This window comes from Halichoeres trimaculatus, unplaced genomic scaffold, assembly GCF_033239565.1.
Source record: "Halichoeres trimaculatus isolate MK-OKI-2021-1 unplaced genomic scaffold, fHalTri1.1 fHalTri1_scaffold_21, whole genome shotgun sequence".
In the NCBI taxonomy this organism is placed as follows: domain Eukaryota; kingdom Metazoa; phylum Chordata; class Actinopteri; order Labriformes; family Labridae; genus Halichoeres; species Halichoeres trimaculatus.
In genome coordinates, this window is record NW_027437199.1 from 5,129,906 (window position 1) to 5,152,770 (window position 22,865).

Here is a 22,865-nt window from a genome sequence, read left to right on the forward strand (position 1 = left end):
AAAGAGAAATGAGGAAGAAAAATTGAAAACAGGAAGTAGACAAGAAAAGAAATGAGGAGGACTTGATAAAAATTAGAAGAAAGAAAGAAAGAAAGAAAGAAAGAAAGAAAGAAAGAAAGAAAGAAAGAAAGAAAGAAAGAAAGAAAGAAAAAAGCAGTGAAAAGGAAAGGAAAGGAAAGGAAAGGAAAGGAAAGGAAAGGAAAGGAAAGGAAAGGAAAGGAAAGGATAGGAAAGGGTAAAGTAAACAACAAAAACAAGAAGACAAGAAAATGGAAAAGTCAAAAGGAATGGGAGGGAAAAAAGAAAAAAGGAAACATAAAAAGGACGAGAAAACAGCAGGAAAAAGGAAAAAAAAACTTAATGCAAGAAAAAAGGGGGAAAGAAAAAAGTATGAAGGATTTTGATGAATAAGAAAAGATAATGGAGACTTAAAAGAAAGGAAGTAAATTGCATAAGAAATGGAAAAAGAAAAAAGTGAAATAAATAAAAAATGTATAGCTATGAAATTGAGAAAGCTAAAAGAAGACTGAAGACTAAACTGTTGAACAATTGCTGTCATACAGTTGTTTTGATTTTTGTTATAACTGGGCGACCCTTTTAAGGCCCATTTATGCTCAGCATTAAATGAAGCAGTACCACTAGAAACCGTAGAGGGCAGTGTTCCTGTTACTTCCTGATATGTAACTCAAGTGAGACACAAAGAAGAAATAACAATGGCGGAACTTCTGCTGTGTATTTAACTGCTTCACTGACCACTGCCTGAAACAACGCTGCCTCTGTTTTTGTCCTTTACGCAAGAAGTACATCAGTAACACCTCCTTCATAAGCAACATGTTTGTTTTTGAGTTTGTTGTCATAAACTTTAAACTCTGGGCTGTGCCCCCTGGTGGATGTAGTGGTTAACTGCAATGCCAACATAAAGGACACACATAGGTCAGATCAATCCACTGTGTGGTTCAGCCCATCGTCCCTCTGCCTGTTGACCCTGTGGTAAAAAGCTCTTGACGTTCATGATCTGCATCACATAATGTTTCTGAAACTTCTCCTTCTATAAATGCTGAAATCATGAAGGTAAAATAAAGTCAATCAAGCTTCACAGCCTGTTAAAGTGAAGGTCTGAGTTTTCCCATGATTCATCAGTAAACTGTGAGTGAGACTGAGCAGCACCCTGCTGCCGTTTGTCCACTGGGCGCTCTCTGGCCTTTCAGCCGGCCACTCATTTCCTCAACAGGTCAGCTCGCAATCAATCCTCTCCCCGGGAAGTCTTTGCTTCTACCTTCGCGGTGATTGCGTGTTTCTGTGCGCGGTGAATGTTAAACTTAGCGTCTGTGGAGGAGACGGAGCAAACTGTAAGATACATGACTGCAGGCCTGAGCAGATGTTGCGCCTGTGTGTGTGTGTGTGTGTGTGTGTGTGTTTGGAGAGAGCAGGCGTGTAAATAAAGTGCATGGTCTGATAAAGAGCAGCGAGGCACATGGCCCTGTTGACACACACACATGTGACACACACACACACACACGTAGAAAGCTGCAGCAGAGACAGAGGCAGAGCAAACAGGGAGTCTGGGTTAATGATTAGCCACTAACACCCTGCCTGGACCCTGCACAGCGTGCGTCTCTGTACAGAAGCTTTGGTTCACCGCCTCAGTCTGTGTGATGTGTGTGTGATGTGTGTGTCATGTGGCCGAGGGGGATCGATCACTGGGTAAGGCGGTGAGGCTGGTGTGGGTTGGAGTCCCAGCGGTGTTATAGTTCAGTCCTAATGAGCAGAGGAAGGGTGGCGTCCATGCTGAGCGCTGTAGGTCATCCTCTATGGAGCGTATTTACTGTTCATCCCTTAAAGTCGGACCAACACACACCCCGGCTCTGCAAAGGGCAGACTCTGCCTCAGCTGGGGACCATGGACTGAAAGACGCACACCGTTTTAGCCTGAACATTCCCTATGATAGAGAATACAGAGGAGGTTTTGTAATCTGCTCTGAGATTAATGGCACAGAAAAAACACAGGGAGTAGCAATGAGTGAGCTGTGTCTCCAGGTGTAGATTACTGCCCTCTGTGGACGTTTCTGCGCTCTGAAGGTGCAGTTTTTATCTGAGCTGAACTTGAACTGACACAGGAAGACAGACTGAAGTCATTTTAGATGTTTCTGCTGGAGATAACCAACAAGATCCAGAAGCAAAGAAAGCTACAGACCACAAGTGGACAAAAACCGCTCTCTACTGAGCAGGACGGCCATCAACTCATTCAAACATGACTTAACAACCGTAGGAAGACATCATGACCTCCAAAGGGAACGGCAAAGGGAGGTGTATGAAGAGATTGGTTCAAAACAGGGTCCAAGAGGCCAGGCTTGAGTCAGGCTGAGGTTTGACAAACACCACAAGGATTGGACCACAGAGACCTTGACCACAGAGGGCTGGAGGAAGGTAATCTTCTCTGATGAGTACAGTTTTCAGCCCAACACCTGGTCTAACCTAGTCTGGTGGTCAGGGCTGTCCAATTTGGGGCCTGTGGGCCAATGTTGGCCCCCCAGTGATTTTTTTTTTTGGCCTGCTGCCAAGGTTTGATAGAATTCAAACCTGGGCATATATTAGGGCTGTCAAAATAATGCATTACCTCTAATTTCTCTTGACGCCACTAATTGATTTAACCTGCGCATGCATTTTGTGTATGACCCTCGGCTCGCCCTGTAGGTTGGGAAATTAGAAAGACAAATATCACGAACACAACAGTGTGGCTGAGAGGCAGAAATGAGAAAAACTAGGGGGGCACCAATCACGATTTTCTGGCCGATCACCAAGCTTTAAAAGGCCTCAACTGCTGATATCAATTTTAAATTTTTATCTTTTATAACTTAACAGGAGAGTTCTTCGCACATCTAATTTAGGAGACAGGTGCGTCGGAGAAATAAGACAACAAGAAGGTGGACTCCTGCACACTAACTTGCAAGAAAATCATTTATTTGCAACGTTTTTGGTCTCAGACCTTCATCAGGCAAAACTTTTGCCTGATGAAGGTCTGAGACCGAAAACGTTGCAAATAAATGATTTTCTTGCAAGTTAGACAGTATCTTTTATAACGGACAGCATATACCTTCAATGCTCCAATCTTATTATATTGAAAAACATTGAACAACACATGTGAAACAATAAAATTTGTATGTCTTAACTTAAACAACCAATAAAGTGTCCTGGGTTTTGGGTCTAAGAGCAAAAAGCAACAATGGCTGGCTGTCAGACCTTCCTGGAGGTTTATAAGATCAGTTTCATAGGTAAGGATGTGCCAATCACTGATCACCTTAAATTAAGGAAATCGGCATTGATTGGCCTACCAATCGACCTGTGCATGTCAAGTTAATACGGTGTTTTACATGGGAAATTCAGCTCCAAAGCTGCCAGATGGCACACTGGCCATTCAAACTGTGCTACGCTCAAGCACAATCGCCCCTCGGTAGCGCTGTTCCTCCTTTGGAGAGTACGGCCAGAGGTCACACTACTCCAATATAAACTATCAAAAGGTATCACACACATGCATGGCTCCCCTATAAATGTTTTCCTACAGGGAAATAAAATAAAACGTACATGCAGGCTATGGCTCAAATTATTGCTATTACCACTTCAAGACACTAGATGGCCTACTTCAGTCAATAGCGTAAAACAAAACAATCAATGTCAGGTGACGTGTGATTTTTTTTACTTACCTTTATTAACTATGTAAAGAAATATCTAGATCTGTTGACCAATTTCAAATGTATTTAATTGTAAACTCTTAGTTAGCTAAATAAAATGCTACCTGTTTGTTTTTTTTTCAATTTTTGATTTTTGCCTCTTTAAAATCCAAAACAAGAACTCTGGGTGATCTTAAAACAGGCTCAACCAATAAAATGTACAAGTAGACTTTCAGGATACTTATCTAATCATAACCCTGGTTGGTTATTATGAAAACTCCACAGAGCCTCCTCTAACGATCACTTAGTTTGTCTTTATTGTCTAAAAAGACTCAGTTGTGGTTGTAGTGAAATGTTGGAGCCAGCTTCATTAATCCAAACTGAACGGCTGTGCTGTTTGATGGACAGGACGTCTGAGAGGTGTGAAACAGAAGGGCCGAATACTCACAGCTTAAAATAAAGACAAGGTGAAAAGCATTAGGGACAAAATGAGTCACTGAGCGAGAGAAACGATGGAGAACATAATGACCAGAAGGACTTTGGAAACAGTGCATTGCCTCTTAATTCCACGGAGAGCTCTCGAGTTTGAACAAAAGTCGAGTAGCACACTTCAATATTTCACAAGAAACAGACGAGTTTGAAGTGAAAGGTACAAAAAGCTAATCTCTCATACAGCTGCCTGTCAGCAGACCAACCACAGGAGCAAGAAAAGAGACGGAGGGAGAGATCAACAGGTGAAAGAGGAATGAAAAGGGCGAATGGCATTTAGAAGGAGGAGGCGGTGAAGGAACGGGAACAAAAAACACAATTTCCCAAATGTCAGGAACATTTGGATGGTCACCTCTGGACGCTGTAAATCACCAGCTTATTCAACACCTGGAGAGGCTTCAGGACAGGAGGAAGCACGCTAACCAAGCTGCTTTGACTTCACATGTTAGACACTAAATTTAGTGCTTTTTAACTGCGTTACGTTCAGGAAACAGCGTAAAGATTTACGACCATCTCCTTACCTGCGTCCTCCTCAGCCACAGACACAAATATCACGGGCTGAATTTCACTAAATGTCTTGACTTTGGGAAACATCTTTACATTCATAGCATACAGTTCAGCTCCATCCTCCTTCAAGGTGGACAGGGGACGTTTTCCTGATAACATCTCTCCAGCATCTTTCGAGAAAAACAAGGTGACCGCTCCGCACGCCAACAAACATGGAGGAGACAAACACAGGGACATTTTCTGTCCTCAGTGGCAGGTTTGCTCTTTTCTACACGAGCTTAGTCAAAGGGATGAAGGGGTTTATTGACTAAATAAAAATGGATCAAAGTCCAACACAAACAATTTTCATGAAGGTTTTAATAACAATTACACGCCAACCAAGTTATGGTTCAAGATCAGGAGGGACTAAGTTTGTGAAAATGAACTTTGGTTAAGGAAAGTTCTGGTAAAGGGAAAAATGTGTGTGAAAAAATTGATACGGCAGTATATCGTGATACTTTGACCAGTGAAAAATATTGATTTTTCAACTCTAAATATCAATAATTTTGTTAGAATAAAAACTAATCTTTTAGGTGAGTTGGAAGTAAAATATGTCTTTGGCACCTCCACTGCAGAAGATGGCGCCGAAGAGCTACTCTGCTGTATGCTGCCCATAAACATTATAATAAATATAATCTCAAAGTAGATTCCAAATATTTTATTCCTGAAATCATTTTAAGTTTAATTTTTACAGTGTAGTATATATATAGTATATATATTAATAATAATTAATAGTCATGTTTTTTGCTTTATTAGATTTTTTTATAAGGTACATTGGTTTCACCAAAGTGACATTTATCAGTTTCACCAACTGACCACGACTTTCAAACAATAATTTTCTTGCAACTTCAGAAACACTGCATCTGACTTTCATTATTTCAAACACATCAAATAGAAAAGTTGTTTCCAATCAAATATATTGCAATTTATCACAATATTGTGAAATTATCATATTGTGACCCAAATAGCGCGGTGCGTATCGTATCGTTAGGTTCTTGCCAATTCACCCTTAGTGCAAAGTGCAAAAAAATCCAGTTTGTGCATGTTTTTTAGCATGTTTAAAGAGTGTAAAAAATAAATGTCCCCCAAGGGGATTAACAAAGTATCCCCTAAAAAGTTGATCTAATGCCTAATAATGTGCTCTGGTCAGTTCTTGCACCAGAGCACATTAATCAATGAACTGAGACTGTGTGCTCATAGTTATATGATGTCAGCTCAGTCAAGATACTGAGCAATGAAACTGTGTCACTGTGTCTTGAGAGTATAGAGCGGGGTTCAGATGGACCATTTAACAAAATTGCAGAAATCCATGCCCTTCGATCACAGGATCTTATTTTACTTTCTGTTCCCAGAGTCGGGACTGAACTCGGCAAAAAATCTTTCAAGTTTGCAGCGCCATCTAGCTGAAACAATCTACAGAAACATGAAACTTTGTGAACTGTGCTCTCTGGATGCTCTTCATCCAACCCTTAATGATTTGGAGGCAGATTCCTTTGTCTGTACATGTTTTGTCTGACCTAAGATGTTTTTAATTCCCGGAGGTATTTTTTCATATAGTCGTGTTGTGTTTTTATATAACGTGTATTTGTGTCTATGGTGGAAATGTAGCTTTGCTGCTGCTGTCTTGGCCAGGACACTCTTGAAAAAGAGATTTTCAATCTCACTGAGTCTTTTCCCTGGTTAACTAAAGGTTTAATAATGTCTAAGATTTACAAACTGGACTGTGTGTTCTTTTCATGTATCTGCTAAAAGTTTGATTCTTCTCAATATGTTTTATTTCATTTTAGGTCTTTTTTTTGTTGTTTTTCTTAATTTCTTCTTTATTTATTTATTTTTTTGTAAATAAATTTAGCTGTTGAGGTCAGGACAACGGATAGCGTAGGAAGTAGGGAGTGACACACAGGGAAGGAGTCAGAACCTGGGCCGCCTTCATGAGGGTGCGCAACCTACACCCCTAGGCCATAACGGCGCCTTCTTTGTGTCTTTTTGACAAGATCTTTAGACCGTCTTATGAATTGTGATCCTTAAATATCACTAAAAAGTGAAAAGTCACAAACTGATTGTTGCCTCAGAAACAAAATAAACTCATTGCCAAGTTTACATTTTGCTTAAAGACAAGTTATGAATTGAATTATTTGCACAGATGAATTATATTTACAAAGTTACTTTAGTTGAGTATGATATTTCTGGAATGCATGACTGAGATTGTGGTTTCAGTTTTCTGAAATATCGCCCACTCCTGATGCAGACTCTATGATCCCATATTTATAGATGATAGAGTCTGATTTTTTGGCTTTTATACTCCAAAGTTAGTCTCCCTGTATTTAACTTCCCATCAGCTTTGGGGCATCCTGACCTCAGACTCCCAGACAAACCATGATGTCAGGGCCTGAGCATCAACTCTGACTTTAAATGACCTGAATTACTAGATTACAGCAGCCTCGAAGCAATTCAATCAAGAAGACACAGGACCATCATTTGATTCTCAGAACAGGAAACTATGATTCACCTCAATGCTCACCAACCTGTTGTGGTTTTGTGTTTTAAATACTGTACTTCCAGTCTTTTCAGTACGTCCAAGTTGTGCTGCGAGAGCCAAGCTAAAGCACCAGGGCTAATTCTCTCTGAGACAGAAACATGCTCCTCCAAATGGAGGAAAGTATCCCTAATTACAACTGATGCTCTCATTTAATCTCTCTGTGTCTCTGAACGGCTCCAGGAAGCTGCCACGAATCACTTACAGCTTATCGCTGGATAAGTGGCGCTTCAATATGGAGCTATTCAGAGAAACTCTTTTCAATACACACAGATGCTCCTTTCACCATCAACCGGCTCCTCTCTGCAACGTACACACCGAGACACTGAACCCAAACTCGGAGCAACAGCCACACACAGCTACACACACCCAACACCTGCTGGGGTTACTGACACTTTCCAATGGCACTGATGTCACACAGATGTTTGGCTGACACTGGAGGTTACAGGAGGAGCAGAGAAAGACAGAGGAGCTGCTTGTTCTCCTCAGATTTATCATTTTTAAGCTGCTAACCACGCGGCTGTTTTTTAAAGTTTCATAAAAAACAATAACAGAGCAGTCTGAAACACATTTCTCCTCGTACAATCTTTTATTGTTAAATCAGGCTGTAGAAAGGGTTTGGATCTTCTTATTCTGTGCAGTAACACTCTGATAAATGGAAATTACGGGTATGCAGACAGAAAGCAAAGGGCTCCATTATTTCAAAGCCACACTGAGCTCAATAATCTGCCTGTTGTGAGTGTTATAAGAAGGAACCCGGTGTTCCTTTGATTCCAACATTTCAAAAGGAGAGATTTCAGAAAGACTTTGCTATGAGAACAAAGCGCTCTGAGACTGAATTATCACAGAAATGAATTTAAGATTTTACAGATCGATGACTGAGCTTCAGTCAAACTTAGAATAATTCACAACTCGAGAAATGAAGCTGCTGTGATCCGTGTTTTACAAAAAGAAAGGAGTAAATTATTTCACTTTAGGATGAAAAATTATACTGTAATACAGCACGCTTGCTCTATATGATATAATAAAACGTCCAACAATACAATGATCTGTGATGTGATACTACACAACAGGACACATGATCTGTTTAACATTATTTTACTTTACATAATTTTGTGGTGCAATAAGATAAGATCCCATGTGATGCTATGGGAGGTGTTGTGTTGTGCTATGTTTAGTTGTGCAATGACATGTTGCAGTGCAATGCAATATTACATGTTAGGTTTTACATCACATTACATTGTGTTGTGTTATATTATGCTTTGTTACATAATGTGGTGCAAAATTATCCAATACATTTCAGTGCGATGTGATATGATTAATTGTAAAGCTAAACTACCTTGTTTTACATTCAAATATGTTAAGTTACACTGTGTCACATGACATTGTAGTGCATTCAGTAAGATTCAATGTCATGCGAAATGATAGGCTAGTTATGCATATAGTTAAGCTACGTTGTTGTGATACAATGTTACGCTACATTGCTATGCTACCTTGCTGCGCTTTGATGTTGCGCGCTACATTGTTATGTAACAATGTTGCGCAACATTGTTTTGCTATGGTGTTATGGTATGCCGTTATGCTACGTTGTTACACTATGTCGTTGTGCTACATTGCTAGGCTACATTGTTTTACTACCTTGTTTTACTATGTTGTTATACTATGATGCCACATTGTTTTAGTGATTTTTTTTGCTACTTTGTTATGCTACATTGTCACGCTATGTTGTTATGCTACATTGGCGTGCTACATTGTTATGCTATGCTGTTATGCTACATTGTTACGCTTATTTATCATGCTATGTTGTTATGCTACCTTGTCGTGCTACATTGTAACATTATGTTGTTGTGCTACGTTGTTGTTCTACGTTTTTTTTACTGCATTGTTTTACTACATTTCGATGCTATGTTATTATGCTACATTGTTATGCCTCATTATTGCACTCTGTTGTTGCACTATGTTTTTGTGTTACATTGCCGTGCTACATTGTCATGCTACGTTGTTACGCTATGTAGCTACTTCACTCTGTCATGTTGTTTGTTTGTACATGGTTTTGCTACTTTGTTACGCTTTTGCTACACTTTTTTTGCAACACCTCATTGTTACACTGTGTTTTTATAAATTCTGTAACTTATGTTGTGGTGCAATATGATATGCAATTGATAAATACAATGCAGCGCAAAATTTTATACCATTATGCTATGCTACCTCCTGCTACGTTACCTTGCATACATTACATTACAATAACCACTGTAAGATATGGTTCACATCAATGGGCCGCAGCCGGTTGTGACTTGATACAACAGTTACATGACACTTTCTTGAAGCACATAATGTTGGTTGGGACTGCAACACACCTTTAACTGACTCCAAGACTGAAATCTGATAATTAATAGTCTTAACTGTTGTATATTATTATTATTATTATTATTATTATCATTATTATTATTATTATTATTATTATTGTGTGTGCGAGTATGTGTGTGTGTGTGTGTGTGTGTGTGTGTGTGTGTGTGTGTGTGTGCATGCTGCATGCATGTATGTGTGTGTGTATGTGTGTGGGTGTGTGTGTGTGTGCATGCATGTGTGGGTGTGTGTGTGTAAGCGTGTGAGTTTTTACTACAATGTGATGTTTTAATTGTGACCTGCCAAGGGACTGCAGATGTAAACTAGCTCCAAGCTAACTCTGGTACAATGCATCAAATGGTAACATTTATGTCGAATATTGTACATGGTCCCTTTGTAAAATAAATAAAAGAAAAAAAAAGATTAAAACACACTGAAAAGTGTCTTTTTTTCAGCTCAAAGAGTTGGCTTTTTTTATGAGCTTCTACAACTTCCTTCTGGTTGTTTGTGATTCACGGTTTAATCAGTGAGTTACAAACACTGTACCACTGAAGTCAGGAGGCACAGCACAAAGAAGACGACCCTGTGGATCTACCTCTAACCTTGATTTAAATATAAGCTCAACACAGGATATTTACATGACCCTGTTGTTTACAAAAGTCGTCTCTTTAAGTATCCTTCACAGCCTTTAGATCCTCTCCTCTCCTCTAACTCAAGTCACAAAGCTCTGCTGCTCACAGAGGTCACATCAGATTCATCCTCGCCGTGATAATTACGACAGTCTTACGGAGAGACGAGTGGCCTTTCTGACCTGAGAGTCCTCTCGACTCACCCACACGAGGAGGGGAGCAACGTGAGGAGAATCCAGTGCGACCGATGATGACTGGAGCTCTTTGCACATGTGAGGACACACAGTACAGTATGGGGGGGACACTCCCTACCAGCAGATGTGTGAGTGTGTGTGTGTGTGTTTTTGGAGGGCCCGTGTCTGGGATGGGATCGAGGAGTCAGCGATGGAGCGCCCCGGGCGGGGTCTGTGCAGGGGACTCAGAAGGGAGATTAGGAGGGATTTAGAGAGCAGTAATTACCCTCGCCCATGGAGGGTCTGCTAATTTAATTACCTTAGCCACACTGCTACTGCCCGGCAACACAGCCTCCAAGGTCAGGGTGGAGGATTTTAGAAGATGCTGAATTTGTTTATTAAACTTTAATGAATACTCTTCTCTGATTGGTCAGTTTTGGCAGTATACTGTCTCTTAACACAACCACACACTGAACATGTGTGTCATGCTTTTGCACATCTTTGCATGGAAATTGAAAGTCTGGAGGATATTTCCTGCATTATGCATCACATTCAGTGTATGTTTGCATTGTTCTTTATGTTTTCTGTATGATTAAAGTCAGGCGCCATCATCGTAAAACAATGGTTGCTATTTTTATCGTGTAGGAAATGGCATGACTGTGTGCTTTAGGGGAGAATGTTAGCATGAATATAAATGAGCCCTAATGTTAGCACTACATATTCAAAGTGGTGTGTTTGTGGTGTGAATGAGCTTCGCTGACAGGAGCTTTAAAGTGAAGCAGAGGAAATTTATTTTACAGCTGTGACGTGGAGTAGATTGGTTAAGTGAGAATTGATCTGAGGTTAAAGAGTAGTGGATTCACAGAGAGAAGGAGGATGAGACACTTGAGAGATGAGTGGGAGTATCAGCAGCTCCCCCGCACAGGAGGGTAAGTCACGATCCAACACTGAGCAGCTCAAACCGACACGCCACAAACACGCCAACAACAACTCCTGTGTAATCACACATTAACCGCACATGTTCCCAACTGAGAAATTAAGCGAAAGCAATACCCAACATGGTGCTGAAATTCTAATTATCCGCCAAAAATCCCCTCAAGCTACGCTCCAAATTCATCCTGATGCCACTAAAGCTTCAGATTTGTCAGCAACTGTCATTTTAAACTCCATCATTCATGTCAGGTCGTGCATCATTAAGCAGCATCACGGTGAGTTCAAGCTGCGGGGGGAAGATAACGTCACAAACCCACCTGCATGCTGCACGAGCATCAGCGAGCACAAACACGCAGTGACATGAATGTGGACTCCTACAAACACACACTCAGATTCTAAACCTGAGACGGTAACGTTAGCAGATTTAACTGCTCCTAAATCCTGCTGTTCTGTTACTGCCTGTTTCCTCTGACTCATCCCTGCTCTGTGATGAAGACTTTCATTATCTAAACTTTTACCGCAGCTTCACTGAGCCTCTTAACAGGCTGCCAAAATAATGATCCAACTCGCAAACCGGTTCAAAGAAGCAGGGGGAAAATATCTCTAAAAGGAAGAAATCTTTGCTAGGTCCTCTTGTAACATTTCCAGCAAAGAAATATAAACTTATTCTTAACAAAGCTTTTATAAATGCTTAAGTTTAGCCTCCAAGTTCCTTCCTGCCAGCATATTTTGTAAAAACTTACCTCAATATATAATAAAAGTTCTGTGGTTATGTCTGTTAAACAAAAACTGTAAATGAGATCTGTGACTGTTTTCATCCAGGTGATAGAGCTTTACAGACCACTTCACTACCTGTAAACAGCTTTGACTGTGAATGCATTTTGGCATCAGAAGAAAAGGAGTTTGTGAAGCCAAAAAACTGTTTTTACTTAAATAACATCTCTCAGGCTTACATGTAGCAAAGTATTTTCAAAAACAAACACCCCCTCATGTTAAACCCATATTTGGCAGCGTTTGTCAACCGTGAAACCCATGCCATCCAATCAGGATGAACCCCTGTCATTCAGCTGTGACGTGAAACCATGAAACCAGAGTTTTCCAAAATCTTTACTTTGGCCAAAGTTTTTAGAAAACGTTGTTTTTAGTGACGTAAAAGTGCTGCTTCGTGTGGATGACGGGCTTGAACATATTACAATACAGGTGATTTCCCAAATATCAGCTACATGTCGTTATGGCCTTAGGCCCCGTTTACACAGAGACTCCCGCAAAGATACTTCCTTTGTCAGCGTTTCACCCTGAGACGCTCCGCTCTGTGTTTACACGAAGCTGGATGGAGGAGCGGATTCAGATCTTTCCACTCTGGGGAGCGTTTTCACTGAAAACGCAAAGGGGTCTCGTCTAAACGGAAGGCCAAAATGCAACGAAATGTTTGCAGAATCGACCGTTTTCGGCGTCATGTAAACGGGGCCTTAGAAAGAAGATAAACGATAGGATGGAAGACAACAGCAAGAGGACAAACACAGTCGAGGCAGATGTCTGTCTAACATGAGTCTGGTTCTGTCCGAGGTTTCTGCCTGTTAAAGGGAAGTTTTTCCTTGTCATTGTAACTTGCTACATGCTGCAAAGTCCTGTACTCATGGTGGATTAAGACAAGATAAGACCCCTTATCTTGTCTAGATGTTGGGTTTCTGTTAATAAAATTTTATTAACATTTACGGGTCTAGACCTGTTAATGATTTTGTAAACTCATCACCCAGGGGTTATAGTGATGTCTGCTTCGACAAAGAGACTAAAAGTTGGTGCTGAGTCAAGAGATGCAGGACTGGAGTGAATATTCAGCAGTTTTTAGTGTAATCTGTCTCTGTTACTCGTTCTGCTCCAGCTGAGCGTCAGTCTGAGACCTACACAGGAAATCATCCTTTAGAAAAACTTTCCTCGCGCCTTCCTCTGCAGCAGATACAGTTCATGTCAGCACAATCTCTCATTACACGGAGCCAATCTGTCTGTCAGGCACCTGTGTTTGGGGGGAAATCGTCCAGACAGATGTTTCCTGGGACTGTGCAGGATGATTGATGCCCTTATTGTACATCTGGTGTTAAAACGCCAGACACCCGAGGGGTTTCCTTCTCTTCTATTTCGTCTGTTTCATCATTTTCTCCATCTCTCCTGAGGAGAAGAAGGAAACGGGGGATTGGCAGCTTTCCAGAAGCGAGTGGATCAGCGGACATGTATCACAAAGCAGTGAAATTACCTTCCTCTGCAGCCCACTGGAACATGTAGAAGACATGAGCAGCAGCTGCCAGATCCCGCCGTACGCCACCTGACGGGTGCGATGCTATCAGCTTGGCAGAATTAGGCCGCCTCATCGAGCAATAATTACAACCAGAGATCTTAATCTCCAACGTGAGAATGAAAGCAAAGGGACATCTGTGTCGTGAGAATCTTCCCGGTCATGTAGGCTCTCTTTTAAATCACACCCCACCCCCCATTCGTCACCCCGTGGAGTCACCTTGACGGTGCCCTTCACGGCCCTCCATCACAACACTGAGTGTGTCAGAGCACGTCTCACAGTCAGGGTTAGTCACTTCAGGAGGTGTTTTTAGAGCGGGCAGATACCCCGTCCTCTCATCAGGAAACAAACCAGCCCCACACAGGTGAAGAAGTAAATAAAGAGGCTCGTACTAAAGATGAGTCACCTCTTTTAATCTGTGCAGGGTGAGAAATAGGGCATGAAAATTAGAGTGAAGAGGAAACAGGAAGTTATAAAACAGAAAAATCTTAATTATTGCACAGTGTAGATTGCTAATTTAGATGAAAAGAGAAAGTTCTGCAGTGAAGTCCACCATGTTTTTCAGATCTTAATAATCGATCACTCTCTACTCTTCACGTTTCCTGTGTCTCAGCAGCTGACCTATCAACTACAGCAAAACTCACCCACAAAATCAGCTTTAAACCAATTCACTGACACAGCTTCTGGCAGCAGTATTCTTATCCGGCAACTTTCAGGCTGATTAAGAATCAAACTTCACATTTTCTTTCATTCTAAAGCCAAAACACTTGTGTTTTTTTGTCCACTTTTAACAGATGCATGAAAGAAGATTACCTCTTCAAAACCCACTGGCAAACAGACACCTCCATTTTTCAAAATGCTTTATGAAATACCATAACTCCTCAACTGTTCTGGCTAAACAACTTGTTGTTTCAAGTTGTTTAAAGACAAAAATGAGGTCTGAATTGCTTGTAACAAGTAAAAAAAAAATCTACAGAAGAAACAAAAAAAATTTGCTTAAAACTAGAATGATGTCTTAAAACAAGAAACTTTTCTCTTGTTCCATTGGCACATTTTTTTAAACTTATCACAAGTAATTCAGACCTCATTTTTCTCTTTGAATAACTTGAAATAAGACTTTTTTTCTGGACTGACTAGTTGAATGTGGCTCATACCAAGTGTAATATGACAATTTTTACTTAAAGAAAGACAAAAACAATTGATAAGATTTCAGTTTTTGCACTGAAGAAGACAGGTGATAACTGGTGCAAGCTGTTCTCATTACCGTAACTCTTCAACTATTTGGGCAAGAGGAAAAAATCAAACCATTCCTGAAAGAAGAGAAGATGATCTTCCTGGTAATGATCTCTGACTCTTTAAGGACAAATGGATTTATAATACTTGAATGTTAAAGGCTAAAGACTATGGCACTAATAGACCATCAGTATAAAGGTGCAGTTCTCGTCACTGTGGTCGCTGGTTAACTCCTGGCTTCTACCTTCTGTTGCATATGTCTTCCCATGTCTTCAGTAAGAGGTGAAAATGTCCAAAAGTTTACTTAAAACTGACTTTTTTAAAGACATAAACAAGATAGTCCCATAGATTTCACTGTTGGTAGAGCTTTAATGGCATCGGTTTTCTTATCAGCCAACTCAACAGAAACCCTAACGTTGTAACACCAAACCAGACCATGGACTCACATGCAAGCAAATTCAAAGTCTATAAAGTCAGAAAAAAGCTTGGTACACATAGATCCTAACAAGCAAAGGTATCCAAAACAGCAGGCGCAAAAACTTGATCAAAATACAAAAACTGAGTCGAGATCTTTTGGGAAACGTGAGGAATGGGAGTAAAGCTGTCGCATAGGAAAAAACAAACTTGCAGGGAAGAAAAGGACTGAAAGGGAGACTGAAGCTGTGTTTCCATCATACTTTTTTGCAAAAAAATAGATAAAGAACAATTGTTGCCTTGCTGGTGTTTCCATTACAACTAGAATTGTGCAAAACTTGAGTACAGTAAAACATGACATCCCTCTGGACACTGCACTCATGATGATGTTGAATCATGGACATTAGTGTTTGTATTCACTGGTCAAACTGTCAGCTGTGATCACGCACTTTTGCAAGAAACTTCATCGAAGTAAGGTATTGAAACCACCCCATGAGAACGTAAAAACTTTTTTTAATCCAAATTTGAGAGGTTTTTCAAAAATGTGGTGTTTTCATTACCATTTCTTTATTGCTATATTTACATTTTCCTCAATTCTAGGTGTAATAGAAACACAGCTAGTTACACACAGGTGAGGTAATGACAGACCTGAGAGACAGGTAGGGATGGGCAGGAAGAGGCAATGAGAAACGAGACAAGACAAGACACTAAAGAAAACTTGATTAATTTCAAACAGTGCAAACTTTCATGTTTTTGCCACAGTGTCAACAGGCAGAAGTTAAATATGTCTGACTTCCTCCAACAGTTTGATTCAGATTGCTTTTAACTTCCATAAGTATGGGAAAATATCTGTACCAACAGCCAAATGCGTGATGCAAATGTTTTGGATTAGTTAATCATATCAGATTAAAATGCCAAAAGGTTTCATGAGTGGAAGAAATAAGCAGTGCACAATGACGGCTGACTCTACAGTTAGGATGAGGATAACATCTGTCTTCATGGACCAAACCAGAGCCTCTCTGACTCTTTGTATCTGTTCTTTAAAGCTTCAGGTCAGCTTTTATTCTCAGGCTAAATTGCTGAACAGACAGAGTCCGAAAGCAGCAGGAACCCTGGGACTCTCCGTTTAACCTCGTCTGCCCTAATGAACGCCGCTGAACCGCTTTGTTTCAGCGAAGAAAATTGAGGCTGGGCTCAGGACCACAGAAAGCGGAAGTAGACAAATACTCCTCTGACTCCACCTGAGCTGCATCTTTCTCTCCCATCTTCTGTCTCTCTGCCGACGCCGCTCTGCCACTTTGGATGTGTCACGGGCAATAAGGATGAAAAATTGGCCCGCTCTTTGAGTCCATGGTCGGCACGCCGGCTTCAGCCTCTACCTTCACATGCCTGGAGGAGAAAGAGCTCCACGATCGCAAAACAAAATGGGATTTAACAAGGCCAGAATCAGTCACAATGCCAGGGTAAACAGCTGCTGAACCCTGCCTGAACCACGGCGGACGATAAGGATGGAGTTTGATAGAGTGAAGGTAAATTTTACTGACAAAACAAAAATAAAACCACAGTTAGACTGAGCCCGTGAGAGCAAACTCCAACGTTTGTCACACAGATATGAGAATCAGTCACAGGTATGTCTTTTTGTCCAGGTGAGTCTAAGAGTTTTGACATGACGGATTATTTCCATTACTGAAAAATCAGACGGTTCACTCCCCGAGCTGGAGCTCTGATATATCTTGTTTTGTCCCACCAAGAGTCCAAATCCCTGATTAATTATCTGTTAGTAGAAGAATCAATCAGTCTACTTATCATGCCTGCTCCATCGAGGATCATTAGCTCCTTCCAAAAGTAATTAGTCAAAGTATTTCCATCTCCCTCTTCACAGTACTCCAGATGATTCTGTATTTCGACACACAGGAGTTCAAACTGTCACCAAAACTTTTTAAAAACCCTCGGCTCCCTCTTAGAAAGTGAATTTCCTTTGAGCATTTGTTCCGACCACACACTGTTCTTGTGACTTCAACACGTCCACATTAATATTCATGTTGGCACGAGAGTCGTCCTCTTTTCTTTGTTTTCAGCTCAAATCTGCTTCACCAACAAACCACGCTTCATCTCTTCTTCCTCCTGATAAACTGACTCAAAGTTTCAGCCCCTTCATCTGGATGTCGCCTTAAATCACGGAGTATTAATGCACCTGAGCTTCATCCAGGTGGTGAGGTTGTTTATAGCAAACGTGTTTCTCCGGCTCACATGAAACGGATGGCGTCCCGCAGGGACTGATAGGTTTTATGCTCCATTACTTTTATGACCTGATGAATACTGAGCGAAGTATAAAACATATACGGCGTAGCATCCAGACGTCTGAAATGATCTCCACGGGAGGAGCAGGGAGATGGGACAACATAATAGAGGAAGGAAATGATAAATATAAACAAAGTGGAACAAAAATGAATTGAATGTAAATATTACTGCTGCACAAAGGAGACAAAAACAGAAACTGGAGCCCAGCAGTTTTTACGAAACATGACTGAAAGTTGTCTTTAAAGTCTCACTTCTAGATATATGCCTGATCGTAATCCACAGTTTAATGTGAGATTATCAGCGCTAATAAAAGTCATTTCTAAATGCTATGTCTCAGCTTCCCTGTCAGGGCTCGACAAAGATCTGACTGTTCGACACCAAACTGGTTACGTCTATTTTTTTTTTCATTTTTGTTACTGGTTTTGTCTGGGATCCTTCATGTGACCACGGTCGCATTACGTACACACAAGATTTGCCTAAGGATGGGTACCTTTCACATTTGAAACAATACGGTACTAATGCCCGGTACCTGGCAATTGGTATTGTTACTTAACTATACAATTTTCTGGTACTTTTTTGTGTTTATGTGGTAAAAAATATCAATTTAATCAAATTTGATATTAATTAAATCTCAAATTTCTTCAATTTAACAATTTTTTCTTTAATATATATTAAACTTGCAATGCTGGGTTTATGTCCAGCATGGAAAATTGCCTGCTCTACCACTCCCTCACAGTCACAAGAATGGGTTTACGTACCTAAACGTTTGGTCGGTACCTACAAAAGTACCTAACTTGATACCCATCCCTTTAGCAGTCCGTATCATGTTGATGATGTTCCCCACAAAGAGAGGAAGTTGGGGTTTCCTCGCGCAGGTTTGAATCCTGCCGTCAACGCCAGAAAGAGGCGATGTTTTGGTACAGATAACATCAATCCATCCTTGTATCCACGGTAACACTGAATTTAAGATCTGACTCCAAATGGCCAATTAGATGGACGAGCTAGCCATGCTAACCCAGCACCAGATGGAATACCAGAGGGCAGAGTAGCATTAGCTTGCTAACATTGCACACGAATGAGCCATTAAATACCATATTGACCCTAATGTAGGACAAGGTTTTTATTCATTGTATTAAAGAAGTGTAGTCATGGTATTACTGGGACACATGCTAATAGTTCTCTAGGGGCGCTACATGACCCCAACAGAAGAGGGCGCCATCTTTTTTGTAAAGCCAGTGACCTCACAATGGGTGCGTTTTTCTGTCAATCACAGCAGACTGGATAAAAAATTCAGGAAGTTAACAAGCAACTGAAACGGATGTATGATGCTAATATTTAGTTAGTGAATGATGGGCAACGCAGCAGAGACGTTAAACGACTGATAAAAAAACAAAAAATATGGAGTTACAGAGCGCGATGTCGTGATTGCTGTTTCCTAGAGATCAGCAGGAGGCTGTGTGAGTTTGTTAATCAGAAACGTATCACAGCCATCCCTATTACCAGAGCTGTCAACAGTTTCTGCTTTTTTTTTTTGCATTACCTCAGTTGAGGGAGAGGACTTCTGTGGTCTCTGGTGTCTGACCGGGTGCGCTGGGGGCCGGCACCGACTCGTGATAGGTGGTGGCCTGGGCTGGGTCCGTCCTCCCGGGTGCCTGGCCGAACCCCCCATCCTCGGGGGTGAGTGGCCCTTGGGCACAGGTGACCCCTGGTCTTACCCCCTGCACTCGATCGGGGGCCCTGCGTCTAGCGGGGCCTGCAGACCTCAGTCCCTGGCCCCAGGGGTCCTCCCTCTGCAGTGTCGGGGGCCTGCCTCTAGCCTTCCCGGGACGCTCCCCCCTTGCCTCCTCCTGGATTGGCGTGCTGCTGTCTCCATGGTGGTCTGTCTGGGACCTGTGCTCTGTTGTGGCTGCGGGACGCCCGGGGATGAGGGCTATCTCAGTGCATGTCTGGCCTCTGGGAGCAGCGGGGCCACATCTGCATGATCACTCCTTGGCATGATCACCTGACCCAAATCAAACCCAATTTTCTATACTGCCACCTGTAGCCCTATATGTGTAGGTGAGTATATGAGTCTGTGTATAGATCTATATACGTATATGTACCTCTTTGCAATTGTCATTGTTGTGCTCACTGCTACTCATGATTTCTCCAGTTCATCTCTCCAGGTTCTTCTTGTGATTATGACTTCAAAGACCCCAGGATACTGTCTCCTTTCAGGCTCAGTAGCTGGTTATTTGTTTCTCCTGTCTGTAGTCATCTGTTCAGTTGTTGTGGTTGTTCTCTACTGTTGTTTTGTTGTCTCTCTCTCCCCCCCTGTCTAGTCTCTTCTCTACAATCTTTTCCTTTTTCACTGTTTCTTTCCTGATATCACCTTGTTCTGGTTAAGCAGTAATCTTCAAACTTGGCAATATACGGGAGGGAAACTGTATGGATACATGTATGCGTATGTATATGTATGTGCATACATACGTATGTGTGTGTGTATGTATATATATGTATGTGTATTTATGTATAAAATATAAATATATAATTTAAAAAAAAAAAAAAAAACAAACACTAATAAAGAGTATTATTTTAACAAAAAAAAAAAAAAAAAAAAAAAAAAAAAAAAAAAAAAAAAAAAAAAAAAAAAAGAAACAATACGGTACTAATGCCCGGTACCTGGCAATTGGTATTGTTACTTAACTATACAATTTTCTGGTACTTTTTTGTGTTTATGTGGTAAAAAATATCAATTTAATCAAATTTGATATTAATTAAATCTCAAATTTCTTCAATTTAACAATTTTTTCTTTAATATATATTAAACTTGCAATGCTGGGTTTATGTCCAGCATGGAAAATTGCCTGCTCTACCACTCCCTCACAGTCACAAGAATGGGTTTACGTACCTAAACGTTTGGTCGGTACCTACAAAAGTACCTAACTTGATACCCATCCCTTTAGCAGTCCGTATCATGTTGATGATGTTCCCCACAAAGAGAGGAAGTTGGGGTTTCCTCGCGCAGGTTTGAATCCTGCCGTCAACGCCAGAAAGAGGCGATGTTTTGGTACAGATAACATCAATCCATCCTTGTATCCACGGTAACACTGAATTTAAGATCTGACTCCAAATGGCCAATTAGATGGACGAGCTAGCCATGCTAACCCAGCACCAGATGGAATACCAGAGGGCAGAGTAGCATTAGCTTGCTAACATTGCACACGAATGAGCCATTAAATACCATATTGACCCTAATGTAGGACAAGGTTTTTATTCATTGTATTAAAGAAGTGTAGTCATGGTATTACTGGGACACATGCTAATAGTTCTCTAGGGGCGCTACATGACCCCAACAGAAGAGGGCGCCATCTTTTTTGTAAAGCCAGTGACCTCACAATGGGTGCGTTTTTCTGTCAATCACAGCAGACTGGATAAAAAATTCAGGAAGTTAACAAGCAACTGAAACGGATGTATGATGCTAATATTTAGTTAGTGAATGATGGGCAACGCAGCAGAGACGTTAAACGACTGATAAAAAAACAAAAAATATGGAGTTACAGAGCGCGATGTCGTGATTGCTGTTTCCTAGAGATCAGCAGGAGGCTGTGTGAGTTTGTTAATCAGAAACGTATCACAGCCATCCCTATTACCAGAGCTGTCAACAGTTTCTGCTTTTTTTTTTTGCATTACCTCAAAGATTTTCTCTGAATTTCTATGAAAACAGTTTCTTTAAACAAAATAAACTTTGGTTTTCAGAGTCTTTTTCTGAAGATTACTCTTGGAAAGACGGGGGTTGTCTTATAACCAGGGTCATCTTATATTTAGGTCATTATGGTTGATATTTGGCGCTTTGTTAAATAAAAAAAAAAAGCGACTTACCTTCAATAAAAGATGAGCTTCTTTTCTAATGTTTCCTCCAAACTCTTGAGCACTCACATCCAGAGAATCTGAAAACAAACAGAATTTCATGTTTTTACATCTTGTGCTAGTCCTCAACACAAGCTCTAGATTTCTCTGATAAAGAAGAGACCGGCGCAGTGGAACCAAGAAGAACTGCTTCTTTAATCCATCATGATCTATAAAAGATCTAAATTTCCCATAAACTGAATCCGGAGGGACCACCATGTGTGGCTTTGGCTGAAAAGATAAATCAATCTGAATCATATCCTCTGGAGACCAAACATGAAGTATTTATGATTCTACTTCGAAATTTCTACGTTCATAGGAGCTGAAAGAAATCTCAGTGAGTCGATGAGGACATGAGGAAGCTTCAGCTCTACTTTCTGATTGTTTATACGCCGTTCATTCTCCCCTCACGCTGTGAAAAGTGTATAACTCTCTGAACAATGCACAGATGAAACACCTGGAATAAAAGAAAAGCAGTCCAACACGTCTCATTCAGACACATTTTGCATCTTTCGTGCTTTAAAAGAATCCAGAGCTGTGATGAAGGTGGAATAAATTTTGCAGAATCAGACTCATTCAGAGATGCTGATGCTGCCCACAGGCAGACACATCAGAGTGCTGCTCCACAGTTATGACCCAGTTTAACAAAATGGATACAAAAGTAGACCATAAAAGAAGAAATTCAGATTTTATTTGCTTTTAATCTGACTTAAAGTGCAGCTGATCTTTTATTTAGAGAGTTCAAGTGAAACCACGGGAATACTAATGGTATGGCCACACCGAAAGCGAATTTGCGTTGAGATTACATACAAAAGTCAATGCAAAGACGAGTTTAGACGCCGATTCGCCCCAGACGGTGCTTTGGATGTGTTTTGGGCGGCGCGTTTGGGGCGTTTGGAGCGTTGTCTGTGAATAACATTATGCTACTCTGCTCTCTGGTATTCCCTCTGTTGCTGGGTTAGCACAGCTAGCTTGTCCATCTTACTGGAGATAGATCTTATGTTCCCAATAACGATGGATGGAAGGACAGGTCCATGTCGTCACTTCTTAGCTCACACCTGAGAACCAGCACGTCGTCCTCACCTTCTCCTCACCTTGTGGGGAAACATCCGGCCATGCACCAGTTAGCATTGATATGCTACAGGCTGCTAACAGCTAAATTCACATGCAAACAATCCAGCCATGGTTACACGTAGGATCTCCAGACAAACACAGGAGCAAAAGTAGTAAAAATATCACTGAAGCCACAAAATGTTTGGTGTCCATGACCAACAAATGAGTGATACAGAGTAATGATCCACTCCAAATACAAAGATTACAGAAAAAGAGACGAAAAAAATAACAAGAAACGGGTTAAGAAGAGAGAGCTGTTGCAAAAGGCAGCCATAGCCAACAGGGCGGCACCTAGCAAACAAGTAAA

At 40.9% G+C, this 22,865-nt stretch overlaps 1 protein-coding gene across 2 annotated transcripts in view; it reads right to left on the reverse strand.

The window, feature by feature from the left end:
• syt1a (synaptotagmin Ia) overlaps positions 1 to 22,865 on the reverse strand; it is a 252,824-nt gene that overhangs the window by 137,790 nt on the left and 92,169 nt on the right. For both annotated transcript variants that reach the window (XM_074697777.1, XM_074697779.1), the window contains exon 3: positions 21,419 to 21,486. The gene's annotated coding sequence lies outside the window, so the exon portion shown is untranslated. The remainder of the gene's footprint in view (positions 1 to 21,418; positions 21,487 to 22,865) is intronic.